General features: G+C 38.9%; 1 protein-coding gene across 8 annotated transcripts in view; it reads left to right on the forward strand.

The window, feature by feature from the left end:
- Window positions 1-22,318, forward strand: part of NCOA6 (nuclear receptor coactivator 6) — a 109,731-nt gene continuing 87,413 nt past the window's right edge. For all 8 annotated transcript variants that reach the window (XM_075563745.1, XM_075563737.1, XM_075563742.1 and 5 more), the window contains exon 1: window positions 1-205. The gene's annotated coding sequence lies outside the window, so the exon portion shown is untranslated. The remainder of the gene's footprint in view (window positions 206-22,318) is intronic.

Here is a 22,318-nt window from a genome sequence, read left to right on the forward strand (position 1 = left end):
CTCCCTCCCCGGCCCGGTCCGGCCCATCCCCCTCCCCGCCGGCTCCCTGAGGCCCTGCCGGGTCGGGCTGCGGGCGGCCGGGAGCAGACGGCCGGACAGACGGGTAGACGCGAGGACGGACAGACGGGCGCACGGAGGGCTGCGGGCACGCACGGCCCGGGCCGGCGCTCGGAGGCCAGCCCGGGAGGGCTGGAGCGGCGCTCAGGTGAGGCGACGGCGACGCGGGCCCGTAAGGGGTGGGCCCGCCGGGCGTCGGCTGTCCGGGACCGGCTCACTCAGCCGGAAGGCAGCGCCGCCCGGGCCCGGCGCGGGAAAATGGCGGCGCCCGATCGAGGAGCGCGGCCCGGGCCCGGAGCCGCCCCGCCCGCCGGACTGGTGTCCCCGTCGCCATGTTGGGGAGCGGGCCCCAGGCCTGCGGGCGGGGGCGCTGAGGGAGCGGGGGCTTGGCCGGGGCTGGGGAGGGTGTGGGACGCGGGGTCCGGGGCGCTGAGGGAGTGCAGGGCCGGGCTCGCGGGGTCTGGTCCGCTGGCCGCTTGGGCCCTTGGAATGGTCGGGAGCCGGGCGTGGGGTCCGGGTCTCGAAGTAGGGTCGGAATGGAAACCGTGCTTGAGGTTCTCAGGGAACTGAGTTGAGCCAGGGGCGGTGTTTGGGACCCCAGGACTGGTTGGGCTTGGGGGGCGTGGGGGCCTAGCCCAAGCTGTCAAGGCTGAGGCAGTTCTCAGAGAGGGCTTGACTAGAAACGAGAGCCCTTAGGTCCGGATTCGTGTATTGGATCGGGCATTCCACAGAACCTTGGAGCACAATTGCAAGTCCGGGTACCCCCAAGGGACTGAAGACCTGTGAACCCTAGAATTCCCCACCTTTTATTGAGAGTATCAGAAAATCGGAAAGGTTTGTTGAGGAAGAGAGAAAGGGGGGCGCTGAGGCTTGTGTTCAGGAGCTGGCCAGCAAAAGGGGTGCAGAGTGAAACTGGTTGGCGAGGACGGGGAGAACAACCATCAATTTAGGGCGTTTGCCTGTATCTTTAAAAGGAGGAACCAGGCTGTTTGGGGGCGGTGACCCAAGGTGTCTTCCCAGGAAGGAGACAGCCCTTTGCTGAAGTGCCGGGTCACCTGGGGAGGTCATCCGAAAGGCGTTGTTGAAGGCAATAAGAATGGTGAACGAAGTGAACGTGAAAAAAGTTTAAGGGCCTTAGAGCTCGTGTAATGATTTCAGATTACGTAGTGATTTTAGCTGAGAAGCAGAAAGGTAAAGTTGACTTCCCAAGATCTGTCAAATGAGTAGCAGAGGGGTTTCAGAACTCAGGTTTGTTGCTTCCTTGTTCAGCAAACCGCCTTGGAGGAATTTGCTAGCTGGGAGGAAAATGTTAAGAAGTAACGGCAGTATGTATCAGGAATGTAATAACGAATTTGGGTTTGTACTGAGTTGTCAGTGCACAGGCTGGGAAAGGGGGGGATCAAAAAAGTATAGGTAACCAGCTATTTGTTATTTCATAGCTCACCCCCTGGGAGAAAGATGAGGCTTTCTACTCCCTTAAAGAGTTATAGCCTCAGAAACCCACAGGGGCAATTCTTCTGTGCCTGTAGGGTCACTATGAATTATAGTCAACTGGATGGCACTGAGCTTTGGTTTGGTTCTTTTGGGGTTCACTGCTACTTATAAAAGACAAAACCGTTTCAAGGCCTTTTTGACCTTTAACTTTGTATCATTTACAGGATTGACCTTGCTCTCATAGTTATTCACTGTACAGTATATGGACAGAAAGTCTAAAAAGTTAACTGTACAATGATGGAACCTCAGCATCCTTCATAATCAGATGTTAATTGAAGTTTGACAATGATAAAAAGGAGTTTAAAGTTGAGACAGGCTGTAGTAGAGTTCTGAATCAAACATCGAGAGCTTTCATTGATGGTAGGATTTTCGATTCCAGATGCATGTACTGGAACACAATTCATTTGTGCTGAGTCTTTCTAATATAAGGGTGCTTCACCTTGGGTCATAGACCCCCTTTAACCTATGATGAAGTCAGTAGACTCTTATCAAAATAGTATTTTTAATTGCATAAAATACAGTGGATTACAAAGGAAACCAATTATATTGAAATAATTTTTAAAACCTAAAAACATATATATATACACATATATATCAGCTCATTAGCACATTAAGATCGAGTGAAGGGTCTGATGTCATAATTTCAAAGAAATGAGCATAAATAATACTTTAGGAAACCTAACTGCAGTATATAAAGCTGTCTGTGATATCTACCAGCATACTTCATTTTATTGCACTTCACAGATACTGTGAGCTTTTTGTTGTGGTGGTAATGGTGTCATTTACATTTTTAATTTTCTTTTAATAGAAGCTTTGTGGCAACCCTGCATTGAGCAAGTCTATGGGCACCATTTTTCCAGCGCATGCTCACATTATTTCTCTGTCAGATTTTAGCAATTCTCAATATTTCATACTTTGTCATAATGCTATTACATACTTCATAGAATATAGTATGGTGTAAACATAACTGCTATATGCACTGGGAAGCCAAAAATGTATGACTTGCTTTATTGCACCAACCACTGTCTTCTGGAATTGAACCCACAGTGTCTCCTGGGTATTTCTGATTGAAGGTCTGCCCTCCTATTTGAAGAAAATGGTGACTTAAGTTTGAGGTCAATGAAAACACACATCCAGGACCCTCGTGCATTCTGTTTGTAAATTCCTGCCTGTAAAGCTCACATTTGTAGCCTGTTTTACTTCCTACTACCTGTAATATCTTTCTGTGTGTCAAGTACAGTACTGGATGTATTAGACTCTGAGGATTGAAAGATCTTTACAAAAACCCAAGGTCATTTGCTGTCAAGTTAATTCAACTCATAACAACCCTGTAGAATACAGTAGAACTGTCCCATAGGGTTTTCCAAGGTGATAATTTTTATGGAAGTAGACTGCTACATCTTTTTCTGGTGAAGCAGCTGCTGGGTTTGAACCTTTGGCCTTTAGGTTAATAGGTGAACACCGTACCACTGTATCCCCAGAGCAGGGTCTATTTGTTTCTGGTTGTCAGTCTAGTGAGAAAAGCAGATATGTGTGGGGTGGCAAATGCCAAGGGAGCATTACCAAAGGCTGCCAGGACACTATGGTGGGTGTGTCTCTGTTCTAGGAGTCAGGGAAGGTTTTGTGAAGGGATGATGTTTAAGATACGTCTCCCAAGACAGAGGAGTTTACAAGATGGAGAATTGGAGGGAAGAGCTTTCCAGGTAGAGCCATTCATTTTCAGAGAATGTAGTTGAATGTGGTTAGACCAGAGAGTGTGTATGTGTGAAAGCGTGGTTGGAGATGAGACTGGATGGCTATTTGAACCTTGTTAAGGAGTTTTTAGCTTGTTAGTTGCCATAATGTCAGCTCCGGCTCATGGTGACCTTATAAGTAACAGAACAAAATGTTGCCTGGTCCTGTGCCAGCTTCAGGATAGCTGGTGTGTTTGAGTCCATTGTTTTGGCTTTTGTGACAGTCCATCTCATTGAAGATTTGCCTTGTATTCTCTGGCTTTCTACAAAATGCAATCAGCTGATGGGGAGGCAGTAAAGGTTTTTTAAAAAACATACATTTATTTTTGGTGAATTTTCAAGTTGTGAATTAGGGTGGGTGAGAGATAGTTTACATTTTCAGACTGTCAACTCTCACTCAACAGTTCAAACCTCTCATCAACCTCCCCTTCCTTGTATTCTACCCTACTTCTTCCTTAGAGAAATCAGGGGAGGAGAAGATTTCTCTCCTCCCTCTGTGGACCTCCATTCTCCTTTTCACCAAAGTCAATTGTCAACCTTCTAGTCTATTGTTTCATCTTCCCACCCTTGCCCTGCCTTCCTTGGGAATCTCCAGACTCTGTTCCCTTTGGTGTGGACATTAAAGGTTTTTGAGGGAGAGAGTAGTATGTTGGGGTTGAATTTTTAGGAAGATGTGAATGCTTGTTGGAAGGAGGGAAGAAGTAATGAGGACCAGTACTTGGGTAGGTACTGTGGGCATGGAACAGAATTGGAATTTTTAGCTGTTGATCATTACTATCTTGAGTGGTGAGAGAGAAGGCATTTTTTAGGTTTCTTGTTGGATTCGGCGTGCTATTGGCACAGTAGTTATGTACCCAGCTGCTGACTAGAAGCTTGCCAGTTTGAACTCGCCAGCCGCTCTGAGGGGGAAAGATCTACAGTCGGCTTCACAGCCTTGGAAATCTTATGGACAGTTCGACTTTGCCCTACACATTGCTAGGAGTTGGAGTGGATTTGACAGCAATAGGTTTGCATGTTGTCGTCTCTTAGTTTCTGATGACGGGTGTCACAGAGGTTTTAAAAGTGGCAGGAAAACGAGATGAAAATTGTCCAAAATAATGTTTTGGTAGAGCAATGGGTTTTTGGAACTACTGCAAAGTTGCTGGTGATAGGCTTTTTGATTAAGGAAGTCAGAGATGTTAGCCAACATAAAAGACAGATAAAGATATGGAAAAAAGGTATTCCTAAATTGTAGGAAAAGCACACTTAACCTACATTGGGGGGTCAGAAAACAATATGGTTTTAAAAAGAAAACTGTATGATTCACAGGTCAAATCTGGCTCACCACCTAGTTTTATTGGAACACACCCTCGTTCATTTATATGTTGTCTTTGACTGCTTTTGTACTATTGGCAGAACTGAGTAGTTGTGAAAAAAAAAAATATATATATATATATAACTTGCCAAGCTGAAAACATGTGCTATCTGATCTATGTGTTTAATCTGCTTTGCCACCAAATTTCTGTACTGTGGACAGTACCCATCCTGGCTCTGCCCTTCTGTCTGGATCCCCCATGCTCTGTGGTACCTGCACAGTCTCATAGAGGCCCTGTAGGACAGAGCAAAAATGGTCTCTAGGGTTTCCAAGGCTGGAAATCTTTTTGGGTGTGGAAAGTCTCATCTTGTTCCCTCCAAGCTGGTGGGTTCAAACTGCCAACCCTGCAGTTAACAGCCCAACACATAACACACTAGACCACCAGGACCCCTCCAACATGACATAGACCCATGAATATTGTATATTTTAGTCAGTCTGCTACTCTAGTGTTATCTTCTACCAACTAGGGAAGTTCAGGTTTATATAGCATTAGGCCCAAGCTTGGGCTTGTTTTGCTAAAAAAAAATTTACATTGGATTGTCTATTTTTTCTAAAGATTTCTTTATATATTTTGTTTCCTAATTTTTTGTTATGTGTGTTACAGATATCACTTCCCAGTTGGTTGCTTATTTGTTGTTGCTGTTAGGTACCTGGGAGTCAGTTCCAACTCAGAATGACCCTTTGTACAGCAGAACACAACACTGCCCAGTCCTGCGCCATCCTCAGAGTTGCTTTCTGTTGGAGCCCATTGTTGCAGTCACTGTGACCATTCATTTTGTTTGGGGCCTTCTTTTTTTTTCTTTTCTCTTTTGCTGCCTTTCTGCTTTACCAAGCACGGTGTCCTTGTCCAGGGACTTGGGACTTTATCTCTCCTGATAACATGTCTGAAGTGAGCATTTTATTCTTTTGGCAGTTTATGGTACTTTCAAGATTCTTTGCCAGCACCATAATTCATATACATATCAATTCTTTGGTCTTTCTTCCACAGTGTACAGCTTTCACATGGATATGAGGCAATTGTGAAAATAACATGGCTTGAGTAAGGCCTTGCTTGTTAACACTTTAAAGAGGGCGTATGCCCCAGATTTTCCCCCTGCAAGACTTTGTTTGGTCTCTTGACTTCTGTTTCCATGAGCATTGATTGTGGGTCCAAGCAAGACGAAATCCTTGACAACCTCAATCTCTTCTCAATTACCTATTGATCCAGTCGTGAGGATTTTACTTTCACCTGAGTTGTAATCCATACTGAAGGCTACAATTCTTGATCTTCATCAGCAAGCATTTCAAGTCCTTTTCAGCAAGCAAGGTTATGTCATCTGCGTGTTGCAGGTTGCTAATAAGCTACCTTTCGATCCTGATAGGCTGCATTTTACTTCCTGTAATCCAATTTGTCTTTGTACTTACGGTACTTTTATTTATTATTTTTAAGGTGTCTTCAGTTAAAAAGGAGCCCTGCTGGCGTAATGGGTTATACCTTGGGCTACTAACTATAAGGTTATCAATTCAAAACCACCAGCCATTCCATAAGACAAAGATGAGGCTTTTTACTCCTGTAAAAAGTTACAATCTCGGAAATCCACAGGGAGCAGTTCTGCTCTGTTATATAGAGTCGCTATGAGTTGAAATTGACTCGGTAGCAGTGAATTTGAGTTTCTATTACAAAGAAGTTCTGAATTTTACTACACTTGAACTTAGCCAAGAAAAGGCTGAGAAGCGGTAAGTTCTGAATTTTAATGTAGACAAATTTTTATGAACCTTTATCTTCTCCAACATTTTTTAGTTTTAAAGGATATTCTAGAATTTTTACTGTTTTGTATTTGATGTGTAAATCTTTACCTGGAATTGATTCTTGTGTATAGGAAGAAGGTAGGATCCACTTTGATGTTTTTCTCTGCTTATAACCCATTGTCCCGGCACCTTTATTGAATAGGCTTATTTTCCAGCTGTGAGTTTGTTTTGGTGGAGTCTTTGTGAGGTGGTGTGAGGTCCTAATTCCAGCTTCATTGCTTGATAGCTATATGACCTTGAAAAATTGGCATAACCTCTGCCTCAATGCCTTGTCAAAATAAAAAGAATACTATTTATTTCGTAAGGTTGTTGTGAGGATTAGATGAGTTAACACTTGGAACATATGTAGAACAGTGCTGGTGGCAGGCCTGGTGGGGAATGATCAAGGGTCAGGTAACGTAACGAAGAGGTATGGCTGTAACCCATGTGGGGACGGAGCATGCTAGTGGGGCAGGAGGAAAGTCAAGGGAAATAGAGGAAAGAGCTAGGAGGCAAAGGGCATTGATAGAGGTCTAGACAAAGACATTACATGCAAATATATATATGAGGATGGGGAAATAGATCTATGTGTCTATATTTATAGGTTTAGTATTAAGGTGGCGGAAGGACCTTGGGCCTCTACTCAAGCACTCCCTCAATGCATGAATACTTTCTTCTATTAAATTGGCATTCTATGATGCTCACCCTCCCGACACAACTCCTGAAGCCAAAGCGGGTGAACAAGTAAATGTGGTGAAGAAAGCTGATGGTGCCCGGCTATCGAAAGAGATAGCATCTGGGGTCTTAAAGGCTTGAGGATAAGCAAACAGCCATTTAGCTCAGAAGCAACAAAGCCCACATGGAAGAAGCACACCAGCCTGTGCGATCACAGGTGTCAAAGGGATCAGGTATAAGGCATCGTCAAAAAACACAAAAAACCTTACCATAGTGAATGAAGGGGGAAGTGCAGAGTGGAGACCCAAAGCCCATTTGTCGGCCACTGGAGATCCCCTCCCAGAGGGGTCTAGGGGAGGAGATGAGTCAGTCAGGGTGCGACGTAGCCGATGAAGAACACAGCTTTCCTCTAGTTCCTAAATGCTTCCTTTCCCCCCACCCCCCACTACCATGATCCGAATTCTACCTTGCAAGTCTGGATAGAGCAGAGATTGTACACTGGTGCATATAGGAGCTGGAGGCACAAGGAATCCAGGGTGGAAGATACCTTCAGCACCAGGGGTGTGAGTGGAGATACTGGGAGAGTAGAGGGTGAGTGGGTTGGAAAGGGGGAACCGATTACAAGGATCTACATGTGACCTCCTCCCTGGGGGACGGACAACAGAAAAGGGGGTGAAGGGAGACACTGGATAGGGCAAGATATGACAATAATTTATAAATTATCAAGGGCTCATGAGGGAGGGGGGCGTGGAGAGGGAGGGGGAAAAAGAGGACCTGATGCAAAGGGCTTAAGTGGAGAGCAAATGCATTGAAAATGATTAGGGCAAAGAATGTACAGATGTGCTTTATACAATTGATGTATGTATATGTATGGATTGTGATAAGAGTTGTATGAACCCCTGATTTAAAAAGAGAAGAACAGTGCTGGTACTTAGAAAACACTAAAGTGAATGTTAGCACCCTTCTGATTCTGCAATGTGTTTAACACCGTGGTCAAATTAATTGGGCTTTTCATGCTGAAGAAGAGTGTTGGAGAACTAGGCTGTGTTGACTGTGGCAGGGACTCCTCCCAACCCGTTCACTTATTTTATAGAGAACTTCTGCAGGTGAGGATCCAGACAGGCAGCCAGGGTTGGTTTGGCTCATCCAATATTTCAAACGCCTTAAAATTTTACACAAACTCTTGAGTTGCTAACTTAGTTAAAAAAATTAGAAAATCAGTAATGAGCCAGTCTCCCCTCCTAGCAGTAACCAGCTGAAGCTTTTAGGTGAGATGTATGTTTCCTAGTTCTTGGAAGCCTGCACTACTCTCTTGATTGACTTGTTTGTTTTTTAAGAAACAAAACCAAACCATGTTATTGTATTTTCAGTGAAAGTTTGTACAGTGAAATAGGTTTTATTTGCACTCATTTCTATACAAATTGGGAGAAAGATGAGGCTTTCTCCTCCTGTGAAGAGTTACAGTCTTGCAGACAAACAGCGTTGTTCCATTTCTTATGGTGGATTTTTTTAGTTGTTGTTGAACATACTCACAGTGAAGCATACCAGTTCAGCAGTTTGTACATACATCATTTAGTAACATCAGTTACATTATTTGAGTTGTGTCATTTTCTGCCCTCATTAACATAGATGCATTGCATGCTAAGGCTTCTGTCTTATCTTTCAATTTGATCCCTATAGATCAATTAAGAGCATTTTACTTAAGCCAGTCCTTTTTTTTTTCTAGTTAAAGCTAAACTATTGTTTGGTTTTAAGACTTCAGGAGATATTTATTGGAAGGTTAAAGATTACTTCAGGGCAATAGTGTTAGGGGTTCATCCAGTTTCCATGACTCCAGAAAATCTGGAGTCTGTGAGAATTTGAACATCTCTGTTGCATGAACCATGTTTACCATTTAATCCGGATTCCTTCTTCTGTGGAATTGTTGAACAAACTGTTAAGTAATGGTGGCTGAGCAGCAGCCAGTTCTTTTGGCCTCATGGCAAAGGAGACAGTTGTTCATGGAGGCCTTTTGCTCATTTACCTTTATGGCTAATAGGCATTTGATTTTCGATCTCTACTGTGCTACACCGGGTGGACTAGAGAAACAAATCCAGAGATACTCATATGTATAGGAGAGAGCTTTATATCAAAAAGCAATTGTATATTGAGAAAAGAGCCCAGTCCAGATCAAGTCCATTATTAGCCCATATGTCCAATACTAGTCCATAAATTCCTCTTCAGGCTCACGCAGAAGATGTAATGATGCCCATGCAGGAAGATCACAGGCAGGTGGGTGAAAAGTCTTTGGAATCCATTGGCAATAGAAGCATCTCAGCCCTGGCGCTAAGCTCTCCACGTGGTTAGAGTTTTGGTCTGCCCCCAAGGAAAAAGAGAGGAAGTTCCCAGAATCTTCAGGAAAAGGCTATGCCCACAGGAGGCATCATCAGGCTGTGACCAGATTGCCAGGCTAAACTTCACCCCTTCATCCTATTTATCAATTCACATGAAATTATGTAACTATCACACCGACTTTACTGGGGTTTTGCATATTGTATCCCCTCTGACAATAAATGACATTGTGATAGTTGTAGGTAGTCAGAAATTAAAATATATTTAGAAGGCTGAGTCATTTAATTATAATGAATAAATTAATGAAATTAGAAGATGATATTAAATTCAGTTCATTGAATAGGCAACTGCTGTGTGTTGGGTGTACTATATTCTAAATAATGATAAAAAAGAAAACTAGCTAGCTAGCTTTATGAAATATTAGAGCTGTTGGCCAAAAGAGTAGCTGGATAATGAGAGAGGAGAAATATAAGCATTCCTTTATTGAACCATACAGTGTACATGGGAAAAGGGTAAACATTGGACTGCTCACCACAAGTTGGTGATTCATACCCACCAGCCCCTTTGAAGAAGGAAGATGAGGTGGTGTGTTTCCATGAAGATTTATATCCTTGAAATCCTAATGGGTTGCTATGAGTCAGAATCAACTGAAAAGCAGTGGGTAGTAGATATTTGGGCTAGAACTCTGCAGGGTATAAAGATGAATCAAGGTGAGGGCCAAGTACAATGAGGGGTGTCTGTAATGTGCTATGGAGCTTGAATATCAGGGAATGATATTGTGCTTGTGGTTAGCAGTTCGGTGCATACCCCACTACACCACCAGGACTCCGAGTTTCACTTGATTAAAAGTCCTAAGAAGGGAGTTCTAGAATCAGAACCCTTGGTTCTAATCCCTCCTCCACATCTAACTACCTTTTGCTTTGGATAATAGTGGGTTGTGTTCTTGGTGTAAGTTCCCACAGTAGGTTAGATTCACATTCAGCAGTTTCTATGCAAGTTGTCCAGTGACGTTGACTGCATTCTTTACAAAATGGAATATTCTCACTTTTCCAGATAACCAGAAAGAGGTGACCTGCGAGAGGGACTTCTAAGGATGGTCAGGATTTTAATACTTGGAGATGAAATGATGTGTAGCAAGCACAGTGAAAAATGTGCATGTAGAGGTGAAGTTTATAGGATGACACAGTCCAGTTTGGCTGGAGAACAGGATCGATACAGAGGTGGTATTCCCATTAGGGCTGGGAATGGAGATTGAACAATAGTCACAGCGATAATAGTAGTAACTGACATTTTTTAACATGCTTATTATTTGCCAGATAATAAACTGAGTTTTTACAAATAGTATGTCATTTAATTCTCATAACGACTCTTGAGTTATGTGCTTTAAAAAAATCTTAATCCATTTTTACAGGTAAAAAAATTGAGAAATACTAGAGAGCCTGAAAAGGTTTGTGAAAAATTCCATTTTTCCATGAACTCTTTTTAAAAAATTACCTTTATGAACTCTTTTGAAGCCTCCTCTTGGTGCTATCAATTGATGGAGAAAGAAATTAAGTCTAGGCACTTAGTCACAAAGCCCGTGTTTGCAATCTGCATACTATACAATTTAACCATGGGTGGTTTTGAATATTCTTCAGTACCAGGCTGGCTTTATCATCCCTCCTCTCATCCCCTCTTTCCTTCATCTCTTCTTTCTTTCTCTCCTCCCTTAACTCCAGTATCAAACTATTTGGTGTCTGGCACATTATTATGGCTGGAGTAATGTAATCCTAGGATTTGATGAAAAGCTTTATTTTATATTTAAATCCTGTAAAGCAAATGACTAGAATCACATTTTCATCTTATGAAGAATTATGGGTTCTATGCCAGTTAGGATGTTAGTGATTATTAATAACACAACTGTGTCACAATAATATAAAGCATTTAATTCAAAGGGTGTTTATCCTTTAAATAGGTATTAGGGTTTGGATTTAACATTAACCTGCTACAGATTCCACCCACACACTTGCCAAGAGGAAACAAAAGATCACATTAATCAACTTTTCTAACTGATAATAAATCTGTTCAATATTAGTACCTGAATACTTATTTAGGCACTTTTTCTAAAGACCAAGGAATGGCAGTCTCTCACTGGAAAGACTGGAAAGTTGTAAATTTGTGAAGCAGATTCCAATTTTGTGTTTTCCTGAGGAAAATGTATAGAGAAGTAAGCCTAAGTAACTTGCCTAAAATTCAAACTTGAAAAATTCAAACATTTAGAGAAATCCAAAGACAAGATGGTTACCTCTCAAAAAAATACCTGGAAAGATGAGAACATTTTAGGTACAGTATCATATGAGTGGACTTTAGAGACCAGTAGGTCCTACTTAAGTTCTGGATTTCTTTTAATAAATGTTGTATAGATATTGGCTAACAGGAGTAAGTATACATGCATGCACATAATGATGTGATAGATATAATAAAATTAGTATATTTGAATCTAGGAAAACTTCATTAAGAAAATGGACCATCTGAATCATTCTAGATTGTCTTAACTCTTCAGCGTCCAAGGACATGACTCATTCAGAAGTAATGAAATCAGCATAACTGCTTGGAGAAAAAACTGCCTAAGGTAGTAGAAGTTGGTGACCCTACCACATAGAGATCCCTACAGTTGTAGAAAACAGATTTCCATGAGGTGATGTGAACAACACAGGACGGGAGAGCAGACATCATATATGTTTTAAATGAAGACCGTGCTGTGAGAATTCAGAGGAGAGAAAAATTATTTTTACTTGGAGAATCAAGGAAGGCTTCGTGGAAAAGGTGCCATTTGAATGGCACAGAGGCACTAAATAAAATTTTACTAAATATATGAACGGGCAAGTTTGCCACAAGTAGACTAAAGGAAAGAAAACGAAATGGCATAAGGAAGCATCAGTAATATTCCTGAAGTTGAATAGTGAGAACTCTGGTTTACTGATGGATTTAGGAGTTGTGGGAAGATGATGCCAGAGTGGTTTGTTGGGACCTAGGATGCCAGGTCTTGGACATTTGAATGTTGCTGTAAGTGAACCGTGTGTGGGAGCAGAATGGCACATAATGAATAATCTTTCCAAACACTTAAGAGTTTTGAAATAGCAGATAACTGATTCAATCTGTGGATAACTGAACCAGGCTTCTGAAAATTTAATGATCATGTGATCATGGACAAGTTGAAACCCCAGAGAGAACAGATGGTAAATGATTTCACACACCTAGCATCCCTCATTTGCTCATGCTGATCACTTGTCACTAAGCCAGCCCAAAACTCCTTCATATGTCAAAACCAAAATCAAACCTTGCAGAATTCATTAGCCCTCTGTTCTTGCCGGGTCATCTGGGGGCTTTGAGATCCAGCAGCTTTTCAGGGTCTCTGTTCAGAATCTGCATGGATTAAGGATTTATAAATAAATAGGTTGATTTTCATATTATTTCAACTCTTTCTTTAAAATCACCTGTTTTAATGATTTGTATTTTTAAAAATCACCCATTTTTAAATTCTATGCAGTACCTCTTGACTTGTCTCTGAACTTTGCTCAGTTTTGAAAACCTCTAGTGAATGGAAAGAGTTGAGGAAGACTAATGTCCAAGCCAACCATTTTCTGTCCTTTTAGTAATCGTTCCTTTCTCAATAGGTCTGTGTTCAAAGTGTGAATGTGCGCACAAACTGTGGTCTACAGCAGCCCTCAGGGGCTTTTCCTTATCTGTGCTTCCTGATTCTGTATTTGCATTGTTTGTACTTTCTCAACGAGCATGGAACCCCCTGAAGTATTTTGAATTATATATAAAATATTACAGAAAAATAAGCACAGAACTTCCTAGGCACTATGTAGTCTTTACAAGTATAAGTCTGAGGATAACAGTTTTCAATAATATTGTCAGATTCTTCTCCAGAACACCTACCAATTTATATTACCACCAGCCTGCCAATTTATGTTATTTTTTATTTCTTTCCATATAATAGTGTTCCTTAACAGTTTTGTGAAGTTTTAAAATCTATTTTTTGTCATGAAAGATTTCAAAAATACCAAAAGGAAAACCACTGACTCCCCAGAAAAGTAGCACAACCCAAATCCAACCTACATCTATGATCATAATTGCTTAATAATAACTTTTAAAAAAGGGCATCATGACATGATGCTATACTTCTAAATACTTTAGTAGCTACCTCTTTTAAATAAAGACATTCTTCCACATAATCACCATAGTATCATCACACCTAATAAAAATGAGCAGTAACTCCTTTTCTTCCTTTCTTTTTTCCCCCTTATTTAGCATTTTCTTTTCTAATTTTAGCAGGTTTTTTTTTCATTTAGAATATATATTTTTTAACAATTTATTAGGGGCTCATTCAACTCTTATCACAGTTCATACATATACATACATCAATTGTATAAAGCACATCTGTACATTCTTTGCCCTAATCATTTTTTTCTCCTCTTTTCTTTTTTTACATTTTAGGGACTCATACAACTCTTATCACAGTTCATACATATACATACATCAATTGTATAAAGCACATCCATACATTCCCTGCCCCAATCATTCTCAAAGCATTTGCTCTCCACTTAAGCCCTTTGCATCAGGTTAATTTTAGCAGTTTTACTGAGATGTAATTCACATATCATGTAGTTGAATCGTTTAAACATAATAAAAGTGTGCAATCACTACCACAATTAATTTTATAATATTTTCATCTTGTACTTATTATTAGCTCTCTATTTACCCCCACCTCCTCTGCCATACCTCCAAGAAACTATAAATCCAGTTACTGTTTCAGTAGATTTACCTGTCCTGAATTTTGTTGTTGTTCTTTTTAAAAAAAAATCATTTTATTAGGGGCTCATACAACTCTTATTCACAGTCCATACATATACATACATCAATGGTGTCAAGCACATGTGTACATTTAGTGCCTGCATCATTCTCGGAACATTTGCTCTCCACTTAAGCCCCTGGCATCAGCTCCTCATTTTTCCCCTCCCTCCCCATTGTTGTTTTTCTTAAGGAATCAGTATTTCATAGTTTATTTGAAGGTAGATCTTCTTTTCAAAGTATAATGGTATTTTGACAGTTCACAGTACTTTTAAAAATCATTTTATTGGGGGCTTGTACAGCTCTTATCACAATCCATATATACATGTATTTTGTCAAGCACATTTGTACGTGTTGCCATAATCATTTTCAAAACATTTTTTTCTACCTGAACCCTTGGTATCAGCTCTTTTTTCCCCCTCCATCCACCACCTGTCCTCCCTCATGAACCCTTGATAATTTATAAATTATTATTTTTTCTTCTCTTAAACTGACTGATGTCTCTCTTCACCCACTTTTCTGTTGTCCGTCCACCTGTGGGGGTTATAGGTAGATCATTGTGATCAGTTGCCCCTTCCCCCACCTTCTCCTTCCCTTCCTGGTATTGTTACTCTCATTATTGATCCTGTCCTGAATTTTATATAAAGAAAAACATATAGAAACAAAAAGGAAACAAACCAGCAACAATAACAAATGAGAGTAATATTAACTAATATTTGATTTATGCGAAGAATTTCAGTGGTTTCTAAAGTGTCTGATATATGGCTTGTTCTGTATGGCGTCAAATTAAGGACCATGCTTTTTATTCTATGTATTATTATTCAGAGGTCATTTTTAACCTAGAATCTACTCTCATCAAATGGATTCCAATTCACAGCAACACAAAAAAGCCCTCTGCTCCTTATGGGTTCCAAGACTCAGTCTTTGCTAGAGTAGACAGACTCATCTTTTTCCTGCTGAGCAGCTGGTGGATTTGAACCATTAGCCTGTATCTGATGTGATGTAATGTGAAGTTCAGTCTTAACCCACTGCATACCAGGACTCATTTTTACCTAGAACAGTTTCTGTTTTCTCTTCTGCCCCTTCATCAGCCTCTCTTTATAGTGTGGATTTGTTGAAAGTTGATCGAGCACTTGTCTTCTTAAATGTCCCCCCATCTTCTGGATTTACCTCCGCTTTATGGTAATCATTCTATTCCTGTAGTCCATAAAATGGAAAGTGTATCTTAAGGCTTTATCTAAGGCTTAAGTAAAGTGATCAAATTAAATTTCGTATTTGAATACTTCACAAATATTCTTCACCTTGCACCATGTAAGGTACATACATGTTGGGTTGGCCCATTGATTGGTAACTTGATTGTCAGATTGCTTCATCATAAAGTTACTTTTTTTCCTTGTGACTAGCATATTAAAAAATGATTGGGGATGAACTTTTTTTCAACAGTAAATGCAGCTCTTGTTTGAATTTTTCATGTCATTTGGCCATTTGTTCAGTGTAGATTTGCTACTTTTTAAAATTTGCACCGTACTTTTGAAATTGTTATTTGGTTTCATGAATAATGATGTATTATAAAAGGCATTTCAGTTTCAAAATATAACTAAAGTCATATACAACCTAACAAAAGAGTTACAAATTGCAATAATATAACCAGGCACTTTCTTTGACAGGTTTTTGTGTTGTCTGAATTTGTTCTTTAAAAAAAAATTCTAAACAGATAACTTAAAAACAGAACAAAAACCTTCTTGAATTGAAAAACTACTACTTTATTTTGTTTGAAATGGAGATCAATCTTGAATTCCTAAAAGCAACTTTATATACCAATCCAAAAATCATCCAGAATTAATTTTTTTCTCTCGATGTTTTATTTGGTGTTTGATTCTTTTATGTACCAAATCTTTATCTCCTTTAAATATTTTTCTTGTGACATCTATTATAGTTTTTTTCTTATTTCATTTCTTTTGTTATTTAAATTTATTTTGTTATTAAATTAGACCTAATAAAAATTTCCTTTGAAACTATAAAGGCCATATATGTTCATTGCAACAAACTGAACAGTATCTGAGGTGTCTGAATAAAAGCCTTTCAGTGCTAAAGCTCTTAGAAATGCAAATATACGTTGATTTTCTCTATTTACAACATTACTAAGATGCCTTGGGAGAAAAGCAGACTTTCTACTCCTGTAATGAGTTATAGTCTTGGAATACCCTCCTCTACCCACCAAGTTCTGCCCTATCCTATAGGATGGCCATGAGCCGGAATTGACTCTATGGCAATGAGATTGGTTTTGAAGATTGTGATACAAATTTCTATTTTTTAAACTATATATCATCTGCCAATTTACAGTGTATCATACATGCCCTTCTAAATCATTAATTAAAGAGCAAATTCCCCTCTCTTACTGACTGCATAATAATTCACTTACGTAGATTTTAAAAAAATGTTCAGGTTGTGAGGTTTTCCCCCCATCATAAAAAAATTGTTGTATACATTCTTGTGCATGTATCTTTAAAAAATTGAGCTTTTACCTCTGTAAGATATATTCCTACAGAGGGTTAAGTGATAAGCTTATTTCAATTTTATTATGAACTATCTGGTTATTTTCCACAAAGATTGTTAAAATCCCTATTTCCCTAACACTGGATATCATATAAATTTTTTTATTTTTTCCAGTTGACTGGGTAAAAAAAGGTATTTTCTTATTTTAATTTTTACGTCTCTTGACCATTGATAGTCATTGGCTGTTTATATTCTCTATTCTCTAAATCACCTCCTCTAGCCCTTTATGTGCTTTTCTCTTAGAATATTATCATTTTGCTTTTTAACCAGTTTATAGGAGATTTTCTGTATTTGGGAATATTATCCTTTGTTTTAGTCACATATTGCAAATATGACATTTAGCTTTTGACTTTATAGTTTATTTTGATATATGGACTAATTCTTCCTTGGTCTGCTGATTTTTCTTTTTCTTTTTAAAATCATTTTATTGGGGGCTCGTATAATTTTTATCACAATCCATATATACGTCCATTGTGTCAAGCACATTTGTACATTTGTTGCCATCATCATTCTCAAAACATTTGCTTTCTACTTGAGCCTTTAATATTAGCTCTTCATTTTGCCCCCTCCCTCATGAACCCTTGATAATTTATAAATTATTATTATTTTGTCATATCTTACACTGCCCGACATCTCCCTTCACCCACTTTTCTGTTGTCCATCCCCCAGGGAGGAGGTTATATGTAGATCCTTGTATTCAGTTCCCCCTTTCTACCCACCCTCCCATCACCCTCCCAGTATTGCTACTCACACCACTGGTCCTGAAGGGATCATCTGTCTTGATTCCCTGTGTTTCCACTTCCTATCTGTACCAGTGTACATCCTCTGATCTAGCCAGATTTGTAAGGTAAAGTTGGGATTATGATAGTAGGGGGAGGAAAGTTGTATGTTTCATCATTTCTACACAAGTTTTCTTTTTCTTAATGGCATCTGGACTCATGTTTTAGTTAAGTCTTCAGGACTCAACTGAACTAACTCTTAGATTTTATTTCTATATTTATTATTTTTTAATACTTTGTTTATCAAATTTTATTTTTCATTGTGCAACTTATACGGAAATTTGTCTTACTTGTTTTTAAATATCAAGGAACCTGCTTTTCTTGTCTTTGAGTTTCTCTGCCTGGCTACTAAATGACCAGCTCTTTGTTGTTTGGGAATAAAAACAACAATTACAAGTAAATAAATCCTGGCCACTCTTATTACTATGAATATATTACAACAATAGAGGAAGGAATGCTGGCAGATTATATTCTTAGAATGGTGTCCTGAAGACCTCTGACTGAGACCCTGAGCCTGTGATTTATTTAATGCATGCCATTGTTCTTTAAAGTTGTTTTTCATTCTTGTTTTATGGCAAGACAACCGTCATCATTATAGAACATATTTTTCAGCTTTTATTTATTTGGTGTTTGGTGGGGGTTTTTTTAGTTTTTATTTTGTTGTTAAAAATATACACAGCAAAACGTACACCAAAAACAACGGGTTCCACATCTACAATTCAGTAACTACATTCTACTTACTACATTTATTACATTCTTTGAGTTTTGCAACCTTTCTCTACCTCCTTTTCTGGGTTATTCTTTGCTCATTAACATAAATTAACTGACCCTAGAGAGCCCTCATGGTGCTGTGGGGTAGAGTTTGGGTTGCTAATTTATGTGGTTCAAATCAGCCCAGCTGCTCAGCAAGAGGAAGCTGAGGCTCTCAGATCCCATAAAGATGTACTATAGGGTCTCAGGAATCTTAAGGCTCCTTCTGAGTTGGAATTGACTTAATGGCAGTGGGTTTGGTTTGGGTTTAAGATTTCTGTCTAATCATTGGAGTTTCTGTTATCAATTTGAGTCCGTGTAGGTAGTTCTTGAAAGATCATGATGCTCTAAGCAGATCTGTTTATTAGTGAAGTTAAACTATTGTTTGATTTTAAGATTTCAGGAGATATTTTTGGTTTAAGGTTTAAAGATTACCTCAGGGCAGTAGTTTCAGGGGTTCATCCTGTCTCTCTGGCTCCAAGAAGTCTGGAGTCTGTGAGAATTTGAAATTCTGTTCTGTATTTCTAGTGCTTGTTAAATGAAATCTTTCATTTGTGAAGAATTGTCATATGAAATGGAAGTCTTTCTACAACTAAGTAGGAAACCTTGGATAAATAATTTTCTTCTGTGTTTCATGAGAGTATTGGGCCAAATAATTAACCAAGGGCTCTCTAATTCTTACTCTGTTCAGATTTTCTTCCAAGTTAGTTTTAGAAAACTTTTTATTAGTAAAGGATTATTGGATTTGGTTAATAATCTGGGAGGCGGGGGGGGGGGGAGTCTTTGGGAGCAGGAAAGTACCTAGCAGGGTACATGGCACATAGAAAGTTCTGGGTAAAGGATATGTGAACAAATATATCCATTGAAAATATTCAAATTACAGTAAGTTAGAAATAGGAACTTCTGTATATATTTCTATTATCTAAAAATAACTCAAACTTCTGTTACATCTAAAATTATTTCAAAATATAAAGTTAAAACATGCGAATGAGCTTCCTGGTGATTACAATAAAGTATTAAATTTATTTTTAGTCATCATTGAGAGGAAGAGGTTTTACATTTATACGGCAAATCTAGATGGTTTGCATTTGTTACAACCTAAAGCAGTGGGTCGCAACCCCTGTGGGGGTTGAACAACCTTTCACAGGGGTTACCTAGGAGTCTTAGGAACCAAGATACCTCTCCTCTATCATCTCCAGGTGGGTCCGCCTACATGCAGATACGCCCACATTACAACTACCTGGCGTGAAGACTGTTAGCCATGCTACATCTTGCTTCAAGACAAAATTTCATTTATTTGTCATTAGAAATAAATATTTCACAATAGAGAATTAGTATTGTTTTTGTGATTCATCAATATGCTTTAATCATGTTCAGTTTGTAACAATGAATACATCTTGCATATCAGATGTTTACATTACAATTCATAACAGTTGCTCAATATCAGTTATGAAGTAACAGCAAAAATAATTTTTTGGTTGGGGATCACCACAATATGAGGAACTGTCTTAAAGGGTCGCTGCATTAGGAAGGTTGAGAACCACTGACCTAAAGAATATGCTTGCTTTTATGAAGCAAGTACCAGAGGAATTCTATGATTCGTATTTTTATAAGTGACTTAAAACATCAGAATAGGAATAATCAAGTGTTTAAAGAATATAGAAGAGTTACATTTATTGATAAATAATCTTAGAGTTTTCTTAAACCTGGAAGTAACCCAGAATTTTGTTTAGCCCTAATGATTCACCCACTTGTTTTATAATTTAAGACTCTGAGGTCCAAAAAGATTGTGTTTTGCCCAAATCATACAACTTTATGGGAAGATCAGGACTAGAATTCAGGACACATTCATTTTGCCATGCATAGTCTAGCCCTCTTTCCACTCTGCCATTCTGTGGTTTGTTGTCATGAACAATGTTGGTGAATTCTGAAGGTGAATCCAGTTGATTTTTTACATTTGTAAACTAATTGTTGGACATATCAGTATTAAGCACTATGAAATATGGATGCCACAGTTAGGAAATGATTGCATTGGCCCTGAACTTTATTTAACTTCTTTAGCTGGATGATGAGCAGATGTGACAGTCCAAGGGAGTTTCAAACTTTTATTTTAAGTAGAATGCAAAGGTAATGAGTTTTTCCCCACAAACTTTCTGAAGCTCCCTTATACACAGTTGTAAACTCAGGACCTCTGGGTTTCCATCTATTTGTTTGCTTGTTTGTGTTTTGCTGTGTTATTTTGTGATAATTTTTTTTCAGATTATAAGGAGAGAATACGTGTTTAATTAGATAAAAAGTATATTATTGACACATCTACACTTTTATACCAGACAATAGGAAAATTGACAAGAAAGAGTAAGTCTTTAACTACATGTATTGCTACCTACTTACTTAGAATCTTCTAGGGGTTCTGGCCAAGACAATTGTTTGAGGTCTCCAAAAGTTCATGGAAAAATTCCATTATTTTTTTATTTTATTTTTCCTCAAGCTTTTGAAGCCCTTTTATATCTATTATATTGTTAATTGAAATGTAATGCATTCTTCGTATTATAAAATGAACATACTCCTGTAACCACTTCTGAGAGACTTTGGCAAAGTTTCGTTGGTGGTTATGCTATGCTTTCCCTGTTAAACACTGGACTAGAATAGACCATGGTTTTACAACTTGTCCTAGAGTACAATTAGTTGAAGCAGAGGAAGAAAAGGGGAATTTAGACGCTTAAATTTTACTGTTTTGGCTGGTATTTGTTTAGTCTTTTCTTCGGATGTGTTCTTCCTCTTTGCTCTTTTTCCCTTCTGTCTAGGTCCTGGGAGGATGGAGAGGGTCCGAACGAACCCCTCACTATCTTTTCTGAAAGTGGTCAGTTCTTAAACAGGTCTGTTGATTCTTTAGAATAAAAACGCAAGTTTGGTGTAGAAGAGCCTGTGTGCTCTTCAACGTAACAAAGGTTGAGGTTTATTGTACTTTTTGAAAAAGGCATGTTGGTCCTGGAGTATTGGGAGAGAGCATTTGGCATGTGGGCTGGACACAAACTGAATAAATTATATGAGCTCTATTTTAACAGCACAGCAGTTTTGATTAGTGGAAGAAAAATGTTTGTATGTGTGCATGTTCTTGTGTGTGTGTGTGTTTATTTACTGTTTGTTTTTCTGGCAATTTAACTATTCTTCTCTTTGTCATGAATGACTTTTATCATTATTTAGACTGATAAAAACTCTAATTTTGTGGTTGTGAAACGTAACTTTCCATTGAAATCAGCTGTGAACCTTTGAAAACTGCTATGCCTTTGCCTGGACTTGGCAATTTTTAAAAGATGCCTATCTCTAAACTACTCAAACCACTTTTTGAAAAAAGATTCCTAGGTTATTCAAATGTGTAGACAGGTTTAGAAATCACTGCTCTAACTTGTTAAAGCCAAACTTGTCACAATGCAACGTCTTTCTTTCTTTTTTAATAGATACTTTGAATAAATTGATAAATTATTTTATCACATATAAAATAAATATATAGATACCATGCCTAATCCAAATAGCAAACAAAAGAACTGCCATTGAGTTTCCACTCATGGTAGAACTCTGTGCTCCAGAGGACTTTCAAGGCTATGACCCTTAGACCCTTCACCAGGCCTTTCTTCCAAGATGCCTCTGGATGGGTTAGTACTGTCAACATTTTGGTTAGTAGTTCAGTACTTAAACATTCATGTCGCTCTTCCGGGGACGCTGTGTAGAGGCATTCAAAATGGTTCAGCGTCTGATGTACCAGTGTGGGCTTTCCTACAATGCAGTCTCTAAGAAAACTAGGCTGTCCTGAACCTCTGGTAATAGAACTGTTTACCTGTATACAAAGAAGGTTGGAAAAATGCCAAAATCTGCACGTGGCATGTGCCCAGGCTGACTTTGAGGGTTCCGTGCTGTGAGACCTATAGTTCTCATGAGATTGTATAAAACAACAACAAAAAACATGTCAGCAGGGCTTATGGGTGCTA

Source organism: Tenrec ecaudatus, chromosome 12 (genome assembly GCF_050624435.1).
Source record: "Tenrec ecaudatus isolate mTenEca1 chromosome 12, mTenEca1.hap1, whole genome shotgun sequence".
Lineage (NCBI taxonomy): Eukaryota > Metazoa > Chordata > Mammalia > Afrosoricida > Tenrecidae > Tenrec > Tenrec ecaudatus.